General features: G+C 40.5%; 1 long non-coding RNA gene across 1 annotated transcript in view; it reads right to left on the reverse strand.

The window, feature by feature from the left end:
• Positions 1-9,245: 9,245 nt before the first annotated feature.
• The window catches only part of LOC148596390 (uncharacterized), a 38,301-nt gene continuing 30,205 nt past the window's right edge, over positions 9,246-17,341 (reverse strand). The window contains exon 2 of the long non-coding RNA XR_015913500.1: positions 9,246-9,459. This is a non-coding gene — a long non-coding RNA (uncharacterized LOC148596390). The remainder of the gene's footprint in view (positions 9,460-17,341) is intronic.

Genomic DNA, 17,341 nt, shown 5'->3' on the forward strand with positions numbered 1-17,341 from the left:
AAAAAAATTCACACCTCATATTTATTTAGAAACTCTCTGCCTTATCGCTGCTCTCACTATTTAAAGTGCTGCCTTCCTCTATTTATGCCAACTTTCTTCTTCATCCATTACACTTTTAAAGAAATTTAAAGAAAGTTCACAAGAAACCTTTATGCTGATGTTATTCTTGCAAAACATACTGAATGGATCTGAAAACATTCAAATTGCCAAACTTTGTGGAACTGGAGTCTAAATATGGCTTCTTTATTCATGTAAATAGAGAATATTGATTCCAGAGATTATTTTTTGGGGGGAGAATTATTCTAATGAGAGTGGTGAAAAAAATCTGAATACTTAACTTCCACTCTCAGACAATTTGAGGACTTGTAAATTAAGCACACCACTTAATGACCCCTTCACAAAGGCTCTGTTGCTCTACGGCTTTCACTGGGAGAAGCTGTGACAGGCACCCAGCCCAGCCCGGCACGGCCGGAGACTCTCCCCGCACAAGGGAACCAGCGCAAACCAACCAGCACAAACCCTGAGAGTTGAGAAAAGCTTCTCAACAACCTGGCTGAAGCTTAGAGCCCCACGTGTCACTTCACTATTTACACTAGGCTAAAACGTGACAGCAAGGCCAGGCCAGCACTGCGCCCCGCGCAGCGCCCTGAAGAGCCCACGCTCGTTCAACGCTCTCATCCTGCAAACACGCAACACGCTCTCCTCTGCGCCACTGAACAGCCCCCCAGAAGTCAAGTAAAAGAAAGCCAAATCGATGGCAAGAGAAAATTTGCTTTTAGTCACCTGCAACCTAAAATTCGCCGAGCCCAGTTGCAAGTCTCGTGTGGCTCCAAGGCCTGGCTCACCACACGTACCTGCCCCAGGTCGAGGGCTTTGCAGCTCAACCGTGGCCATGGAGGTAGCAAGTGCCACGTCCAAGGCACATTACCATGAGGGCACATGGGAGCCCGTCACCTCTGTCACCTGGGGTGCCCGGCCTGCACCCTCTACGCTGGCCAGGCCAGTTCGCTCCGTACCATTCTGTAGGTTAAAATTATTCCTACCCAGTCCATGCTCCAATGAAAATAAAAAGACAGGCCAACAGAACTATGCTATTAAGCTAAGAATATGCAGCTAAGCTTAGAAAATGAAACCTTCTGAAAACACAGACTAGAGGGCAAAAGCTTTGTCCAGGTTTTCAGCCACAAAACTACAGTTTGGGTGGTGGAAAGACGAAGCTGCCGCTGCCAGAGGCGGCGCAGCGCCAAATCTGCCCCATCTAAGCTAACAGGTCTGCATGACCTAAATGAAATACCACCTCTTAAGTAAAATGTTTGCACATTAGATAAAAATATCAGCACACTGCAAATCTCCAGCTACCTCAGGCAGGACAGAACAGTGCTGCCAACTGCAGTGTTAAGGGAGAGAGAGACACGAGCTTGGCTTAGGTGAGAAAGTTCTTCCTGCAGCATCGCACCTTCTTTTCCCCATGTGAATCATCTGTGTATTTTCAGTACCTGTGCTAGTCCATACGCGACAGCAGTTTTTCATACAGATGTAAGCAGCATCACAGTGTCACCTCCAAAACAATTTACCAGAGCTGTTCCATTCTTTGCCAGAGAGGACTGTTTCCATTCGAGTTTTGTTTTAGCACTACTGCTCGAGTCCTCAAACTGAGTTCTGAGGCACAACTGTGCTATTGAAGACTTACTATTTTCACTAGAGTTGGACTATTCTGCTCTTTGATTATCATAAAATCTTGTATTCTGAACCTGTCTTCAGACAGTTATGTGAATTATTTGTGTAGCTGTTAGGTAGATTTATGCTTTTCATCTTAGCCTGTACTTCTCTCTTGAGCATTCATATAAATTATTTTGAACGTGTTTAGGAGCTAAACATCCAATTGTATTATGTTAATATTACAAGATATCTATATTCACACATCACAAAAGGATGCGCTATAGTTTACTTAATATTTTGTATTATTATATAAATGAGTCTTCATGGCAATGCATTAGCTCCTTTTCCCCTTGGTGTTTTAACTTTAAGATTGTACTGAAATCCCGTTGATGCAATAATTGAGGTTAAGCATGTGCGTAAGTGCTGTTTGAGATGGGCCCCTATTCCCCAACGTGTAGTTCATCTCTGATAGATGATGGAAAATTACTTTACTCTTTGCTCATTAATACAAATACATTTTACACTCTCTTTGCACTAGCTAGGTGCCACAAAACCATTTTTATGATTGTTACTTACAGACATTCACATTTCAGTAATATTCCACAAAACTGTATCTGGAATGACATCTGAAAATGCAGTAATTCACGCTTTAAATACTATTTGGGGGGAAATAAGTATTTCTAACTTTAAAGTGTACTTTAATGCACACAGTAGGGCTAAGTTAAGATTAGGCACTAAAGTTTAGCTCTATTTTCCAGCCTTTGAGCGTCATTGCACTGACTTATTATTCTGTTAACATAGTTTGTACATAGAGTATTTGGTAAAAGGTTTGCGAATAAATGATTCTCATCTCCTTTTTAAGGAGAAATCGGATCCACTACCGGAGAGAAGAGACATCAAGCTAAAATTACATGAAGTCATAATCCTCTATTGAGACATCACACAATGACATTGTTAACATTAGTATGCAATATTTATTATAAATAAAAGAGGCTATTGAGGCTTTCAACCCATAAGAAGCTCTGGGTAGATGACTTCATTGTAGGAACACAGTGGAATTATAATGAGGATAAAAGATTTATTTATACATAAATATGTTCTCATTAGTAATTCTGCACTAGCATGTAACAGATACAACAGCATTCAGATTTTTTCTTTAACTGTTGTTTGTACTTTGACAAAGATGATTTAGTACAAAAAGGAATTAAAAAAAGTTAATGAGTTTATTGTACTATGCATTAATTCTCATGAACTAAGAATTATCATACTTCTATGGGATACAATAAGATCCCATCACCCCATAACACAGAGATCCAGTGGGCCATTAACATGGATCTTAGTAAAAAGGGGAGTTGTTTTGGAAGCGTATCTTCCTGCACGTGTAGTATACTCATGAAGCACCATATTTCACTAAGATATTTCACTAATAATTGGATTATGGTACAAAAAGAGTAACTCTGTATATATCATACAGAGAATATTCTCTGTGTAACAAGAACTCATCATACAACTACTGCTTAACAAAAAAAATCACAGTAAAAATAAATGCCACGGCACCTTTTTTTTTTTTAAAAAAAAAAAATCTCAGAGGAAAGAGCTTCATCAGGTATTCATTTCTCATCTTGGGAATTACACTGACACGGTTCAGCTCCTTCTAAAACTGCATTTAAGTTGATTACATGTAAGCGGACTGATAAGAAAATCTTATTCATATTGAAAAGTGAATCATTTAATTTAGAATCACTGAGATCCGTTGCAAAAGACCTTACCAACAATATTGAGAGACCATCAGAAGAACTCTACTCCACCTCCAAACGTGGATGAAAAACACTTATATTCCTGCTAATTTCGGCTGTTCATTTTCAGCAATAAAACTGCAACAGGTTTTTATTGAAAAAATGAAGCTGACCCTCAAGAAAAATACTGCTTTCAGCAGTTAACAGCAACAAAATTGAATGTGCCTTTTCTTCAGTTTTTGCTTCTATGGAATATTACGTATTCTGTTGAAAGCAGGATTTCAAGAAAAAAGTTTCAAGTTGAAAAGCCATTTACCATTTAAAAAGAAAAGGGGACACTTCCACCCAAATCAGTTGAAAGGAAGTGGTTTTACCAAAAGCTTCCAACACAGCTGACACAGGCTGTGTTCATGTTCCATGTTTCTTCCTGTGACCATACTTACGAACTGACACCCCCTCTCAAGAGAGGAATCCCTCCTCTAGAGCTGTACATCTCTCTTGCTATATAATGGCACAGAAAACACAGAGACTGTATTAATTTACTGTAACAGCAAAAAAACCCGTTTGATTTAAACCCTAGTACGCTGGTGTAACCGGGTCTAAATTTACTGGAGTTTTGAGGAAATTATAACCCAGGACACCCGCCTCAAACGCGCCTGCTATGCTGTGCATCCATCTCAGGGGAGCACCTGAAGGAAGCAGGAAGATGAACTGCACAGTCTAGGTGAAATCCTTCCCATTTTTAAAGACTGGTTTGCATACGCAACTGTATGCAAGTACACGGTACGTATTTCCAGACGTACTTGAGATTCAGCAAATGAGTTTTGGCATGTGAAGCGACAAATTATTTTTTAAGTATTTCCAAGTTTATCATTTCAGCTGGTTTGTGCTAAGGATGCCCAGCACAGCCGGGCTTGGCAGCCCCTGCCTGCTCCGTCTTCCCCAGGCTGCCCCTTAGAGCTCCTGCTCATGCCCCAGTCCAGCCCAGCAGCCATTAAAGGCAGGGGAAAGGTTCCCACTGAGCTCAGTGGAAGCCAGATCAATACAGATGTTAAATTCAGTTATTGGACAAATATTATTTTTCTCCGATTTATGCATTTGTCAGGCACAAAAATAACCCAGTTCTGTTTGGGCACTGGGTTTTAATCTAGCTGGTATGTTTGCAATCTGACAAAACAGATATCTCTCTTTGCAGGGAGTGCATATACATTTCCCTGTCTATCTCAAAAAGTCTCAGAAAGCTATTCAGGACTCAGTGCACGTTCTTTCCTGTTCACAACTCATTTTCCTTTTTTTTTTTTTTTTTTTTTTTGGGTGTGTGACAACCTAGGCAATAATTCACAGCTCACTGGGTATCCTAAATAACCCCCTTTATATTTACATGGTAGGCATTCCCCCATTACTCAGCAGGGTTTGGCTGTATTGGCAGGCAGTTATTAGGCATTCTTAAGTCTTTGGAGCCTTAACATACCCTTCTCTAGTATCTTTGAAAACATCCTGTACAGTTACCATACCAGAAAATATATAGCAAATCCTGACAATTTAAGAAAAACACAAACTGTGTCATTTTGTAATTTTTAAGTGGTTCCTTCTTTGGGTGCCATCCAGACTCCCACATGAAGTCTTTAAGACTCTGAATGCTTTCACCCAACGGAGGAGCAGAGCTATGGTTCTTTCTTCTGCTGGAAATTAAAGGAGCCACTTGAGTTTCCTTGCTGCAACTTTTAAAGTGTGTATTTGCTCACTGAATCCAGCATCACCGAGAAGTCAGGTGGGGGAACAAGGCAAAAACACTCCCAGCTACTTAAGAATGAAAAGAAGTCTAGTTCAGAAAAGATCTAGAATGAAGATGGCAAAATGCACTATGAGAAAGCAGCCTAGTCCAGCTCGGTGCACGTCCCTAAGATGATGTGACCTAGGCAGGAAATAAGGGCCAAAGGGAGCGCACCGCTGCTCTGGCCCAGGACAGGCGCGGGCCGTAGGGGAGCCGCTCTGCAGCCTGTTGTGCGGGAGCGCCAGGGCTCCCACAGCTCTCCCATGCGCAGGACCCGCCGCGACGCGTCCACCCACAGCCCCACACCGTGAGGTAACGGCACCTCTGGAAGCCACCACCGAGCGCCGAACAGCAACAGGGAAACTTGGCAGGGAGATACAAAGAGGAACACGGAGCGCTGGGTGCCTAGGGGCGTTACAGAGGCTCGGCACACGCAGCGCTACCTGCGCCTGAGGCCGCGCGCTGCCAGGCGGCCGGAGCACTTGGCATCCCGTGAGCCTCCAATTTCCACAAATAACCTCATTTGGTTTGTTATCAAACCGATAAATACTTCAGACCAATACACAACAAATACTTACAACAGCACAATAAATAAATAAAAAAAATCTCATGGATTGGTTTGTTTTTGAGTAAAAAAGAAGGCAGACAGCTTTTTGTTTTACAATTACATGCTTCTTTACCAGAAGAATGGTATAAGTTTCCCTAGTGAGGACAAGGACCTTCATTAAATATTCCATATGTGTCATATATCATGTTTTCGAATATCTCCAGATTCAAGGAGTGAAGAGGCAGAACCAGAATAATTAGATAACTCCAGGTAATTTTTATAGTAGGAGCCATTTACGACGATTGAGAAGTCATAACAGAATATGAAAAGGAAGCAAAGTTAATTTGCCACATCTTTGCTGACTTCAACAAATAAGCAAAAGTAGTTTAAAATCTCCAGTAAGCAGAACCTGTAAGCACTTGAACATGCATTTCCCTTGTTCACAAAGCTCAGCTAACGCAACACAGCACCACAAAACAGCTCACGTGCACAATTTTAGTGAACAGAAGAGACTGCAAAACCAAAGATTGCTTGGGGCTTTCTTTAATCAAAGGGAGTAACTTATATTTCTTGATATGATTTTTCTTATCACATCTTTAAGTTTCTGCAATCTTCTCTTTCATTTTCAAAGTTTCTTTTAGAGGGTAATATCTCAATATCATTTGATTTCCTTTGATAACAGTGTTTCTCATAAACTGATTGTTTGCTTAAAGTTCAAGCTAATAAAAGTAACATCCTATTAAAAGGAATCCTGCATGCAGAACAGTATTTTAGGATGCTAACTGTTCATGTTACTAGTCATCCATGAAGCATATGCTGAAAACACTCTAAAGTGTTCAGAAATGCCTCTCTAAGTCATAAATCTTTTACAGGTACAATTATATAGAAACAGCAATAGAAAAAGCACATTCAACATCTGGAGTCAGATGCGTTTACTGAAGTAAAATTGCAAAATTAAATTTAGATGAACTTAATTAAAAAAAGGGGATCCAATTTAATATGGACATTCATCAAGTTCTCATTGAAAGACTTTCTTGCCTCAAGAAAATATAATAAACTGAACACAAAACCCATATAAAGGCTGAAATGAAGTGTGAAGCCATGGTCAAATACAGAAATGCAATCAGAAGTAAGTCTCTCTTTTAACTCCCGTTTTAACACACATACACACGTATTTTTATTTTAAATGTGCAGAATATTGAATTATATTTTGATCCAGTAACAATGGAAGAACTGAATTGGTCATCCATACACCCTGACAGTCCTTAACCCTTATGAAACATCTGCTATGCATTTACTGAAAGCAGCAACACGGAACAGGGTGCACAGGTGTTTCTGTATGTACACACGGTTGTCAACTATTACTACCTGAGACTAGGGAACTTCGTCTAAATGCAGTTATATTTGCTAGTGCTTAAATGTTTGTTTCCTGAATTTAAGTGATACTTGGGTTGCTCCTAGTGAAGTTAATGGGAGCTTTATCACAGGACTAGGCCTTTGATGACTTGTAATGGATTTTCATTTGCCTTAGTTAAGAAGCAACAAATGAGGGTCTTCTGCCTTCCTTTCCTAGATCATTAGTGTCTTGTTTTCAGGGGAAAAAGGTCTAGCAGTTCAGTAGCAGGGACTTCCAGTGTTTACAGACTCTGTCTATCGTCACAAACAACATTATTGACTTTCAGCTCTCCAGGTTACCGTGCATTCAGAATTCAGCATTGTTAAAAAAAATATTGAAAAAAGAATTGTTATTTGGATCATATTATTTCCCTGCAAAATTGCCTTGACATTCATTGCTTTGTACCTTGACTACACAATCAAGTAATATGATAATTATGATGTAGTCTTGCACAAGGAGCAATACCAGAGCAGTATACTCTGGGAGAGATACCATCCTTTATTAGGGGCATATTCCCACTGTACTTAAGTTAGCCAGTATAAGTTAGCCAGTAATAACAACACGTAATCTCTCTTCAGATTCATGATAACACATTATCATGATTTTTTTTTTTTTTTTTTTTTAAGGAAAGCTTACAGATGGGAGCTACAGAGCTACTGTAGTTGAGCCTGCCTTTGAATTGAAGCAGAGGTTTCATTCAACTATCAGATTAATGAGAATAAACTGCTAGGAAAATGCTGAATATGAACAGTGTTTCCACATCAGAAGAGCCCCAGATTTTGCGTTGTAATCAAATTTAAAACACATTTGTCAGTAGCCTGGAATGGGCTTAAAGAGCAAAGGCAGAGCCATGCCCTGGGCAGGGGGGTTGTTTCCCATGCAGACACTTAGGCCGTTTTCTTCCCCAGTGTTGCTTTTTGGACTGCCTTACTCCAAGACGTAGGGACTCAATCACAGGGTCAACTCTAGCCTGGGTGCCAGGATTGCCTAAGCACTGTCTGCACTGACACGGTGCCCACGCGCTCACTGCTGCGTGTGAAAACAGCACTCCGCACATCCGACGGGGGATGAACAAGTGAGTAGCAGAAGTGTCGAAAAGCAGCATCTCCCAGGACTGGTCCCAGGAAAACACATTATGCAGCGTTCTACTGAAATGGAATAATCCGATAAACATTTCTTAATGATACCCAAAGAGAGATGTGAGAGTTGATCTATATAATATATATATATATATGTGTGTTTTTTTTTTTTGTTTTGTTTCTAAAAAGTGTTGCACAAATTAGGGTATTATTTAGTAACTATTCCTTCTGTGGCCATCTGTTTCAGGGACAAGGGCTATTAAGATGAATTAAGTATATTTGCTAAGAATTAGATAACCTGCGAGTGAACAACATGTGGGGGGATATCTGTCGTGAGTATTTGGAAAATGGTGATTATGCGCCACATTAAGGTTTCTACTTCTGCCAGCATTTCATATGTTGAGCAACCACTGAAATAAAAATATTTAATGCAAGTAGTTGGCATAAAAGTGAGAATCAGTTTGACCAAAATATTGTCACACACAATATTAAAATCTAAGAATTAGATCCTTCCTAACCCCAAAAGCTGAACATTTCCACAGCGCATGATTTTCTCCTATAGTTTAAGAATTATCTCACATGATCCAGACACAGTTTTCTAGAAAACATATTCCAACTTGAAACATAGCTATGGTGGGACTCAGCTGTTCCCTCCTCCTTTTCACTATTACAGTGGACAATATATCTCTGCAAAAGAAATTTTAAGCTTACAAATGCAACAGTACCTGAGAATCTGACTCAAGGTTTGGACAGTCAGATAAATTACCACCAGCTGAGCATTAGAGGGGGAAATTATTTGCAATTTTGCAACTTAGTTGCTGAGTTTGCTACAAAAGGAAATTATTGAAATTTGCTTTTTGCGTATTCTACCTCCTTGTTAGATACTGTCTACTGTCCTTTTATAAATGGTTGTGTTCTTCAAAATGTACAATGTCAAACCTCTCAAGAGGAGTCACCTTAGTAGAGAGGAAAACAACAATGGTCTTTATGGGATTACTCTGATGAAAATTGCTTGGAATGAATGTCCTTAGCTCCATCTCTTGTGGATCAGTAAGTTCTTACACCTCAGCATCCTTGTAATGGTCAAGGAGAGAGAGTTCATTTTTCATACGGATTCATTTTTAGTACAACTTGACAGAAAACAGTAATATTCTAACGTTCTTTACTATGACATCTTTAGATCTTACCACTGAGAGCAAATGTGAAGATCCTTAAATTGCTGGCATCAGTGTTCCTGTAGAGGTTGGCACAAATTCAGATGGGTGATCCTGCCAAAAGTCAGAGGAAAATATTCATCAGACGGATGATTATTTTTAATCACACTTTCGCAGTACCCCTGGAAGCCTTGCTTTTTACATGGGGGTTTACTGCAGCTTTAACGATAAGACCACGAGAATAGATCTGAATGCAACACACCTGCACGCTGACTTTTCGAGTGACTGTGAACCTGAATATTGATTCCCACAGGGTACTTTCTATAGGAAAACTGTTCTTTCATGAAGGCAATGCAACAGATTCTACCAGGAAAAATAACACTGTATTGCATGATTAGCTTTAATAAACTGCATTAGAAAGATGGAGGATGGAAAAACAAACAAACAAAAATGCACACAAGTGGCCAACCCTAGATTAATGGAGTATACACTCATACACAGTTCATTTTCATTCCAGATCAAAGATGTTTTGAAGTTCAAATAAATTTGCCTACTAATAGTTTTAGTACGAGATTATCTCTTTTAGCATCTAAAAAATAACATTCAGAGCTGGCATTTAACAGCTTATTTGTATTGCAGCACTTCAGGGATAGCAAACTTGTGATTTCTACCATATGTGGAACATTTCTTTCATCATACTATTCAAATTTTTACACAAAAAAAGCATTACCAAGAGAAATTCTTGCAAGAGGATTACTTTGCTATCTATAATTATAATTATTTTTTGCCACAATCAGTTCTAATTATCTTTAATTAATGTATATTATATTGTACATATAAATATGTATATGTATAAATTTATTTCACCGAGCTTTACACGGTTGATTTCTCAAGTTATTTACATTACTTATGTTTAGAAGAGCTATCTTAGTGAAAGGAAGAAAAAAAAAAAAAAAAAAAAAAACAGGATTTGATGACAAAAAAATAGAGGCAGGTGGAGCAGTGCGCTAGGGTCAGACCAGTTTTATTAACTTTGCACTACTCAAACGCAAGTTGCCTCTCTGCAATAACAGACGATCTAAAAAGCTCCAAAATCTACAGAGCAATTCAAAACTGGGAAAAAACTGCAAGGAGCAGAAGTGGAGCTCCAGATGAGTACTGAACGCCTCTACAGCCCTTCCACTTTTCCTCAAGCTCTTAATGAAAATATTGCCATTTTCACTTTATAGCAACAAATCCCTTACTGAGAGGTTTTCAAAGGCATGCAAGAGAACTGGGTGTCTAATTCCCTCAGGCAGTTTTGAAAAGTGCACGATTAATATATAATATAGCTCCTTATGCATCAAACCATTTCCCAGTGTACTTCACATTAATCTTTAATCTAGACACTTTAATCTTCAAATCTTCATACAATAATCTTCAATGAAAGGATCTTCCTGGGAGTTTACAGTGTATTTGACACAATTTTAAAACTACTAGTACACATTGCTCTAGCTTTTAATATCCAGAAAACGCTTTATAAATTAGATCAACTACAACCTGGCCAAGGTTTCTGTATTTTTAATATCTTCGGAGGGAGATTACAACAAAGGGTGCTGCAGGGAATGACTCTGCTGCTTAAGCATCAGTTTGCAACACTAAATCACCCCAGACCCATTAGCAGATCCCGAGTTTCTCCTGTGCTTCACATTTTCCAAGGTAAGGACTAGAACGGCTGCAACGTTATTGGGGAAAACAGCGTATCTTACAGCGTGCACTGCTCTGTCTTGGCAGCTCTCCGTGTGCACATCTGGCCATGGACATAGTTTCCATATCTGTGTTCTCGCCAACAATATTAACTGTTAGAACAGTGCGCCAGGCCCATTCTGAGGGATATAGCCATGACTTCAGCTGCCCCTAGCCTTTCCTGTTCCCTTCAGTGCTGTTTATTTTACCACAGCACCTCCAAGGCCTAGTCGTGGTCCAGGACCTCACTGCACGAGCCCCTGTCCAAATGCACAGTGGAAAGAAACCTTTAAGAACTTATACAACAGATTTAGGACACAAGGCACCAGCTCAGCACGGGGTAAGAGAGAAAAAGAAGGCACCATCAGTCATTATGACAGGCAGTGGTTTTTTGTAGGCATCCTGGCAAAGGATTTTGAAGAGGGATTTCAAGAACTGGTTTTGCAGAAGTGCCTGAAGAGTTTTGAAGGGAGAAAGCAGGAAGGTGCTGGCTGGAGAGGCAAAGCTGAGGTGGAAATGAGCTCCATGACTCCAACTGAGCCTGGAGCTGTTTTCATACTGAGTAAGCAGTGACACAGAGAGGAGAAGGGGAAAATAAGCTGCCTGAGAGAGTGTAGGGAAAGTTGCATCTCATATATAAGTGATATGGTCAAAACAGGATATGGCTGAAGAAATGAAGCTAGGAAAAGGGGCTTTCTGAAAACACTATTTCACCTGGGTAAGATTATGTTTGTCAAGATTTGAGAAACAAAATTTACAGTAGGAGAAATCCAAGAGGCAAGGGGGATGGCCTGGAAAGCCTACATATCAGGCTTCAGACATCAGCTGGATTTGAGGTGGTAAAGAGAAATCTCAGTTGACTGCGATGCTCAAGTTTTTAGTCTAGGTGATAAATGAGATGGTAAAGATGTTTATAGCCACTGTGAGAAAGAGTAATGGAGAGGACTTCTAGAGGAGGGGTGAGGACCCACGTTCTAACCATTTGACTGAAGATACCACTTCAGTATTTACACAGGCAAAGACTGAGACTTCAGTTTGGGTAGAACAAGGCAGGCTTGAAGCAGACAGATACACCACACTTTTTAAGCAACCTCATTAACATGGTAGTTGAATCTGTGCTTGCCAATTTATCCTCCTAGATAAATTAGGAAGGAGGAAAAGACAAGAGTCAAAACCTGATTTCGCTATAAATTCTCACAGCTGGAGAAGGCATAAGGCACATTCACCAGAGGGTGCACAATGCAAAGGATGGAGTCATGGAAGCCCAAAGAAGAGAGGATGACAATAAGCATATCAAGGTAGAGTATAGCCTGAAAAACCTGTTAGGTTGAGGTGGTCAAGGCAGATTGCTGATCCTCTGATTGGACTGCAGAAAGGTATCAGAGGCTGCTTTGAGCATTTTCCACTGAGTGCAAAGGATAGAAATTAGACAGGAGCAACTGTGAAGTATCATTACAAGGTTACATGGGGTAAGACATGGGACATCAAAGCATGACTGAAATGCGAGGGGGAGAAAGGAAGAGGGTGACTTAAGAGAAAAAGGAAAAAGAATAGAATGGGTCTCCCAGATAAAGTGGAAAAGCAGGGGAAGACAGTGGATGGAGAATTCCATAATTTGCTGGAGGCCAGGGAGCTCTTTCAGGAAGGAAGCAGTAAGTGGAAAGAGGACTGATGAAGATCCTTTCATATCCATCAGTTTTCACTAGGAAGAAACTATCAAAAACCTTTTCAGAGTAAGAAACTGTGGTAGGAAAAGAAGGTTTAAGGAACAGGTCAAAGGTGGCCAAGAGGAGATGAAGATTGTGGGTGTAAATCTCAGTTATAGCTGACGGGCATTTGACTGAATGGAGAGTTTCCTCTCAGCTAACAGAAGAATAGAAAGAATAACTGCAGTGGAGCAAGTCAGCTTGGTCACAGGATTTCTGCCAGAAATGCTTTGTTGCATGAAACAACAAGCAGAGGAAGCATCTATAAGAACTGTGGTCACGATGGCGTTGAGAGATTCACAGCGGAGGCCGAGTCTGAACTCGATCAGTTCAGGAACATCGCTTCCTTTGTGCGAGGAGACCACGGGGAGGAGGGACAAGAAACTCACTGGACATTTGCCACCCGTGCTAGACCGAGCCATAAGCGGGTCTTTATTTAAGAGTCTCATGGTATCTGTAACAGATGAAAAGAATTTGACATGTGGATGAGTTTAATTTACCATGGAGCTACAGCACTACAAAAATGATTGCAAAACCAGACAAGGTCCCTGAATATCTGGTTTACATTCAGATCCCTGAACTAGCTAAAAAGACAGGCATATTTAGCCCCAGAATACTTTTTAAACTTTGAAAACTTCTATGATTTGTACTTCAATGGAAAATGCATGAAATATTTCATATTCATGGGGTATAACTGTATTTCAAAGGGAAGACAGGAATACTTGATGACTTGGGCTGAAATCTTCCATTTTCTTCATGGTAAGGTCCATTTTAGGGCTATACAGATGTGTGCTTGCAATCTTACCACACTTTTGGTAACACGGAAGGATTTCAGCACATGTATGATAGTTTTGAACAGAGGTAACAGCCCCTCCAAGCTTTGGCTGATGTATGGCTGATACAGCGTCCGAGGAAAGAGGATGCTATGACTTATACAAGGCAACTTTACAGTCCAGGGAAGAAGGAGCGAGCTTGGGGATATTAGGAATACTTATGCTCCAGAAAGCTTAGTGAAAGTAAGTCATTTTAAGACACTGAGAATGGATTTTTGGACAAAGATATGATATTTTCTTATTAATGATTAGAAATGTAATGCTGTTTTGGCAGAGCCAGGAATTGCAACTAACACAGTGAGAATAAGGAGGGGAAAAAAATGTTAGTGAAAAGCTTTTTAAGCACAATCTTCACAAGTGACATCCAAGTGTGCATTCAGATGGGAACAAATAGTTGAAAGGACAGAAAGGACAGTTCGCTGAAGATGAAATTTGTACCACAAAACAGAAGCACCTGTGATGCCACCTTGGACTTCAGCTCATGCGGTTCTGTGTCACAGGTAACAGTATCAAGCACAACAAAGAGAAAGGGCTTAAAAAGAGATACATTATTCTTGACTAAATATTGACAAGTACTTTCAAAAATTTAGAGATGAGAAACAGCAGCAAATGGTTAAAGAGCTAACACTACAATGTGCTGATGGAGGATTCATAACAATGCTTAATTTTACATCTTAATGTAATCAACTTGTCTGAACAGGTTACCATAAAATACTCATTAATTTGCACATATATTAGATTAATGTGAATAAAATACTTGCGTGACACAAGGGGAAAAACAACAACAACAAAAAAACCATAAGCTCCAAATATAGCATTTTAGAATGGAGTTTCTAGCCGCTTTTCCTCTCCTTTATGAATCTAGACTTCATCTCTTTGCATTTAATGAATTTTTCCAAAATAATAATAATTATGTTTTTTCCTCTTTAAATGTATACGCATGCTAAGAAGCTGCATGTGCCTATCTACCTTGACATAAAAATTGATGGCCACGCTTCCTAAGAGCGAACACAGCGCAGTAGAGCGACGCCTGCTAGAACATCTGAAAGTGGTGTAATACACTGGAAAATTATTGCTCGTGTTATTTGCTAGAAATAATGGAAATCCAATATTGAATTGGTTACATAACTCGCCTATCAGAAAGTTGCATACAGCAGAGAAAAGCTGCATTTTAAAGTTCCACGTGGGATTGGGGGGAGATGAGAAGTGAGTTATGTTTAACACTGAACTGCTCTTAATGCTGTGAAATATATGGAAGCATGGTTAATTGAAAACCTAAAGCAATATAAAAGTAACTTCTGCCTTTAACAGAAATACATATGGTGCATAAAGCTCCACTGAGCCTAGGTGGATAAGGGAACATTTTCAATGCACATTAACTGAAGAAATGCAGAAGCAGGAGCAGATAATAGGTAGTCCTAAACTGGAATAACCTGAAGCCTGGCACAGGCATAGGAAGTCACCACCATGGAAACAGGTCCCAGAGGACTTTTTCTTCCTACCCAGAGAGGAAGCAGTGCTTCCGTGCCCATTAGATGAAGTATTTTATTGACTACAGCTCTCATAGCCCTTGGGAGAAGGGGGCCTTCCAGGGTGAGAGCTTCAAGAAGAACCCGAGATCCCCGTTAATCCCCACGTCCCCAGGGTTCGTCCTGCAGGCAGCGGCTGCTCTGCTGCCAGCGCCGCTCCGGCCGAGGAGCCGAGGGTTGGGCTCGGTCTGCCAAGGCCCCCTTCCTTACCTAGGACATCCATTTACCAGGCTGGGGTCGCTCACGCTCTCTAAGGATCGTAGGAACCGCGGCACCAACTCGCTACACACCACCTGCTTCTGTTCTTGGCACTTGTGCCCCATGCTTTTCTCAAAAGCTAATTCAGTACAAGCCTGAATATCTACCTACGTATGCGTGCGTGTGCACTGCCACATACTGTGGCCGCAGCATCTGGTTCCTCTGCTGCAGGCGGTAGCGGGGAAACGACCACGCTCCCCACCAGCAGCTGATGCCTCGAGCCTCGCATGGCCCCACTGGATTCTTCCCTGTCCAGGTATTAGCGCCTTCTCTAACAGACCCATCCCCTCTTTCCCTAAGAATTTGCCCTTGGCAATAAAACACAGCATCCTTAACCATCATCTCTACCCAGCTCCTAGTCCTAAAGGAGGCAGCTGAGATCTTCCCCCTAACAACTACTCGAATTCCACTTGACTCAGACACCAATGAGTTACAACCCTAGAAGGACCTAAAGGCACCAAAGCAGAAAAAACTCTCCCAAAGTAAAATGCATAATAAGGTGCCTCAGAGCATCAAAATCAGTGACTTTAACTTTGAAGGGGTGGGCCACAACACGCTCTGAAAAAATGTTTAGAGACTTAATTGCAAAGGGTATGCTGATTAACACAAAGGCTGGAAAACCCTGTAACAGCAACACATGACACTTTTTACAAACAGGTATTACTTGTGGAAAAGCTCTGTGTCATTATTTATCATTTCAAGTGACAGTTAATAGAACAGCTTTTCTTTTATCACCTCTGCATCAACATGCCCTTAACTTTTACAGGAATATTATGCTTTCCTACTTTTGTGCCTAATAGGAAATCACATCTTTTTATTTTCCTTCTGAATCAAGAACCTTCCTTAGAGCACACTAACATACAAAGGCATGACCACTTGAAAAGACGCATGTGAAAAATAATGCCTGTATTTCATTAGCTGCACCATGGCCAAATTAATTGCATGTCTACCACGCAATCATTTATGCACAACTGTATGTGTGCGACTTGCTAACAGTTTTGGAAATCTCGCTTGGACCAATTTGGACTTGGACTTTGATTTTTCTTGCCACCAATTTTAAAAGAACTACCACAATCTTTTGATTTTGTTGCTTAATAGCATCACGCTACTCTTAATCGGGATCTGAAATATTTATACAGGCAAGGATTCAGCACCTTTCAAAACTCATTTCGTGAGATGGAATATCTCTGTATTAAAGCCACTTCTTCCTTGCAAGGGAGTCTGACCACATAACTAAACAATCACATTCAAAATAACTCAATTGAACAGAAATTGTTTAGTTAAGAGCTAGAGATGAAATAACGAAAGGCAAAAACGAGCATTTAAACTTGATTTCATCTAGTCATAGCCTGCAAAACGAGGTACTGGCAGGCTACAAACCTTGGCGTTACAGTTACAACCGGTTGGACCTGGGAGCTCACGGGCTTGAGGCATCTGAGTTTTGCAAGACAGGAGCACGAGCCTGAATCACTGAAGGCAACGGGATAGAACATCTGTGCCAGCAGGAGCAGATTCCTGGGGCTCTGTGTCTGTCCTGCAGAGCGCTGGCCCTCAGCCCCGCAGAGCGGTGCTTTGCTGCGGGCCCAGCTCTTGCTCCGATCTCCTTCCAAGCCTGGCTCTAGACCAAAAGGCTCTTCTTTTTGGCACAGATAAGTATCAGTGTCAATAAGTATTTAGGCCTTCACTTCATTCCTAATAAAATTAAAATTCTACTTCATAGCTTGGAAATGAAATGTTATATCAATAAAAAATTATTCTTCATCTTTACTCTGCACACTTAGTTATTTCAAAGGCATATTTAGGTATTTACTCCATATCAGAAGACTCCCTTTGAAAATGCTTTTGGATGAATGCTATCCTTTTCCATGGAGATTTGGCTAAACACTTTTGTTACAGCAATTTTGTTTAGCATGGTAATGCAGTCGCTGTCCCAGGAGGCTCATCC

This window comes from Tinamus guttatus, unplaced genomic scaffold (genome assembly GCF_059628265.1).
Source record: "Tinamus guttatus ecotype Peru unplaced genomic scaffold, ASM5962826v1 Tinamus_guttatus_pri_ptg000004l, whole genome shotgun sequence".
NCBI classification, from domain to species: Eukaryota; Metazoa; Chordata; class Aves; order Tinamiformes; family Tinamidae; genus Tinamus; species Tinamus guttatus.